Here is a 4,954-nt window from a genome sequence, read left to right as displayed (position 1 = left end):
GTAACCTTTGTCAATGTACCATCCGTAAATAAAATTGTCTTCAAAGCTCCAAGATGGAAGATCGAAGATGGAAAGAGAGCAATTTGGATCTCAAATGAAACAGAATCAACACTGCATAATCGCAGTAGCAATAAACCTAACAATTTTAACAATTTACTAAGAGGAAGGGAGAGAATTTCAGTAGCGGAGTGACACTCATGATACGCATTGTAGGACCATGTAATGCGTGTGGCTCAAGAGCAGTGTGCTCTGTCTGCAGATGCCTTCATCTGACCAGCGACTCTTTGGAATGGAGACGTATAACATGTTCACAAAGGTGTAAACTTTACACAAACTATCTTAACCGAGTTTAACTAATGAGTCCATGAGGAAGCATGGGGCTAACGCTCCGATTAGGACAGTGTTCCCCGGAACTTTGATATCATTAATCGTTAATGGATTGATAATCCTAACGCCTAACCGCAACCCTAACTCTAACGCTAAATCGACATATAAACACAAACTAATAGTGATGACGCATGCCATATAATATATATATGAATTATATATTATATATATAGTTATATATATATATATAGTATATATGTTTATTATTGACGCGATTAATGACATTAAGTTGGCGAACCCTCTTAATGGCAGCCCTTATCCACCTCCTGCCCCTTGCCGTCCTCACTCCACACTCCTGTATTCCCTTCGTCCTGGCTTGATGTTCGCGGTGGTCTTGGCGATCCAGCTGGCCTCCTTAATCCAACGCCTGATTTGATGGCCCGCGTATGGACTACCGCTCATGACCACCACACCATCTGGTAGTCAAAACTGCATAATCATGCAGTTAGGGTTTGAGAAAGCCTCCTTCGTAGGAGGCCGAAAACTCGTAAATACCGCCCGTACACGGGTGGGGGCGGGGGGGCGGGCCGGTGTTTGTTTTTTGGGGCCGAGTTGGGTGTGGGTGGGGCTGGGCGGGGGGGGCGGGGCGTGGCGTTCCTTACTCGGCTGCTACAGGCGGACGGAAAATGGGCCCCAGAGCGCGCCAGGGTCGCCAGATAAGCGTGCTGTATAAGCGTGGTTGTAAACGGTCCAGACATCGTGTTGTGGTCGCCGTGTGGGCGCAATGATCGCCATGATCGCCGAGTCACGGCGTTTGTTTTGAGCATGTTCAAAACAAACGCCAATGGTTCGGCCGATCTGAACCGTGGAACGCGGTTAGAGAACGCTGTGGTTTCGCGTTTGTCGCGGCGACCTGTAACATTTTCTGGTCGCCGTACGGTGCGGTATAGGTCGCGGATGGTCGCCCCGCTCTGGTCGTGAGCGGGTGGTATTAGCGTACGTTTCCAATCATTCACGCGTTGAGTAAGAAATTAGAGTGATATAACTCAAAATAGCATGCATTAACATAACTGGACTATTGGAGATAACATGCATTAAAAATGTTCTCCAAGTTCTTATATATGCTTTCTGTTACAGTCCTTTGCCAAATTCAAGAACACTTCTCATAATGAAATGGAGATCATGTGATATTATACGTGATATACACCGTGAATATTCACTAACATCGAAATGGCTATACAGTACACAATGTATTATCCGAAACCCTTGGTACCCCAGACACGTTTCGGAAACTCAGTTTTTCAGATTTCGGAATGGTAGTACAGTATAGATATACATATCGTATATCCTGCAACTAGCAGTACTAAAACCCAAGTTTTCAAGAGGCCCAAGTGCTGAACCGGTACAGTCCAATATGTATGAGTAATGCCAACACACATTAATATTGTCAGGTTGAGCTAATTTGGCTCCAAACGCGAGCTTTGGTGTGCAGACGACCTCCATGGGAAAACTTTCGGTTTTCTGAATTTCGGATAATAGATTGTGTACTGTATAGCGTATCTGAGAAAAATGTAGTCTAGTGTTATATCAAGAATACATTAACAGGGTGCGAAATTAATTGCGGAGTCCGGAGTCAAATACTCCCTGATTTGACATATGCAGGAGTCCGTATGACTCCCTGAAAATTCTGCCATACTAACTAGTTTGTTCCAGAGCACGGCCTCGCAGAATTACTGTACGTTTGTCAGCAAATGTCCAAAGAAAATTTGGCAGACATGCAAAATTGCAACTGCATGAATCTTCAAAATATGCACATGCGTTATTGTTAATATCTTTAATTTTGAACTTCAGACTGCGGGCTCCGTCATTTTGCTGCAGATTCCCTCTTTTTGAGGGTAGGGAAGATTTTTTTAGTTGGACTTCCGTGTTTAAAAGTTAATATCTACCCCTGCATTAATAGGAAAATAGAGAGTAGGGAATCTCTATGTTTGTATGAATACATAAGCTTTTGTGGTTATATTATGCTATCAGTTCTGTTTAACGTTATACTACTATATATGATATGTTATACAGGCAAATTATTTTTTTACTTTGTCTTTGATACAATATCCAACATTATATAGACTTTATATTTCTAACATTATGTAGATTATTGTATTATATATCACACTGCACACACGCGAGCACAGCCAGGGTAAAAAATACACAGGAGCGATGAGCGATATTTGCTCTTGAAACCTCTGAAATCGCTCCCGCAAAACAAATTACGAGAGCGACAAAAAAAAAGAAAATTGGGAAAAATCTCTCTCGTACCTGGGGTAGGATGGTGGATGTGCGAGCTGAAAAATGCGAGCAGTGAGCTGCGAGCTGAAAAAAAGAGCGTCCAAGCGAACAATGCGAATGAAGCAATTTGTGCAGACATCTGATCATTGTATTCAGTTTACCTCAGGCTCAGACTTTACTGTTCAATGTCCAAGAAAGGGCATTTTTTGGCACTGTTGCACTTTGTGTAAATAGTTCTACAGTGCTGCAGTGCTGTTTAATGTTGAGCTGTTAATGTTTATGACTTATAGATTGTTAAATGACGAGCTTTAATATTTATTGAGATGCTTGCAGGACTTGCCCTCCCCTGAAAAAAGGGATTTTTTTTCCTGGAGCGCAAACACGCCCATGCACGCACATGCATGAACGCACGCACGCACGCACGCACGCGCACACAGGCACGCACATACGCATGTACACGCATACACACACATGCATACAGGTACGTGCGTCCAAATTTATATGTCAATATTGACTAGGAGCGTAGTTAAATACATTTCGCCTTGGGGGACGGGAATTCAAGCCATGCACGGTTTGTGTTCTGGGCAGTAAACAGTGAGAAGCTCGCCATTGGCCATGTGATGTAATCTTGCATGTGATCCTTACGATCTTGAATATCTATATGTCACACCTGGCAGAGTTTCCGCCAGGATGGTAAAAGGGTAAAATTCCATATACCCAATACCCAAAAATATTTCTAGGGTACGTATGGATCCATACCTAAAATTACAAGTATAAAATTACTTGTTTATGTATGTAAGCAATATTTGGAGTGAAAATGAATATTTATAAAAAGAAAATGCACATTTCTTGGCATAATTTAATTGGCATAATAATAACAAGAAAGTCATTGGTTCAAACATAATAGTCACTAGGTTAATGCACTACAGTTTGTATCGACGTGGGGGTGACCTTGGCGGTGGTTCAGTTTGCCATTGAACCATTTATTCTCAATTTAATCAACACCCCTCATTTTGGTCCTTACCAGGGTCTCCAACCATTCCTCATTCTGCGGAATCATTACGATTTCTAGGCTTAATTTCCGCATTCTGCAGCGGCAAGGTTATAATATATTCCTCATTTCAGTTGCACTGTACAAAATTTGCACTGATTGTTTGCATTGTTCGCTTGGACACATTGTTTTTTTTCATGCATTTTGTATCTGGCATGTCTATGGTAAATGGAACAGCCTAGTCAGACAGGCGCTGTCTGCAAGGTGTTGCATAGTTTGTCTGCTAATCAGACAAGGCTTGCAGGGTTGAGTCTAGGGTTCAAATAGTGTTATCAGACATGAGAATATGGCCCACAGTATATGTCTCAGATTGCACGAAAATGGCAAAAATATTTCAAAATGTTCTGTGGGGGCATGCCCCCAGACCTCCTAGCACTGCCATGCCTATGGCACGCGGGTCTGCCAGCGGCAACCAAGGTACATTTCGCCCCCCCCCCCCTGTCCATCAATTTCTGAATACGCCACTAGTTTCTGATCACCGCGAGAACATTCCGCATTTGGAGTTCACAGGGTTGGAAACCCTGCCTTACTCAAAAAATATTTTCTGGCGGAAACCCTGCCTGGTGATATAAGTTAACCAGCGTAACCATAAGGCTGATAGGATCTACCCTGGGTATGGTCCGGTATACCGGAACGTACCCTGGTACTAAATACTACTGTCTAATATGCCGGACCGTACCTCGCCTACTCCACTAACTCATCTAGGGAGTCGCTTACGCCTACTCCCTAACTCTAACCCTAACCCTAACCCTAACACTAACCCTAACCATATTAGCTAGGTAGTTACCAGGGTACTTTCCGGCAGTACCCTGGGGGACATAGACCCTATGGCTCATCAGCTACAGCAAGGCTCGACACTAGCGGTGGCCCGGTGGCCCGGGGCCACCAAAACTTGATGTCGGGCCACCAAAATTTCCAAAAGTTAAAATTTGGTGGCCCGAACGGGCCACTAAAATTTCAAAGTGTCTATGTGATAAAAATAATTGTTTCTTACGTGCTAATCTCATTCAAAAGAGAGCGAGCAATTCGCGGAGCGAGGGCACACGTACGCACGTGCAGCATTCTACCGTGGGCATACACGGGCGCACGGTTTATCCGTCTACTGCGGCTGCAACAAGCCACGTTATTGTGTTAGACTGGTATCCGGCCTCACGCACTGCTAGACAATGTACACGCTCTGCGACGAACAGTTCGGCCGCGAACCAGTCTAGCCAGGGGTCAAAATCTGAGCGGGCGCACGCCGCACGCCATAGCATATTTTGCAAGCGCCAGCATACATGTGATTACATTGTA

This window comes from Priapulus caudatus, unplaced genomic scaffold (assembly GCF_000485595.1).
Source record: "Priapulus caudatus unplaced genomic scaffold, Priapulus_caudatus-5.0.1 Scaffold309, whole genome shotgun sequence".
NCBI lineage: Eukaryota > Metazoa > Priapulida > Priapulimorpha > Priapulimorphida > Priapulidae > Priapulus > Priapulus caudatus.
Note: the sequence above shows the minus strand (reverse complement) of the source record.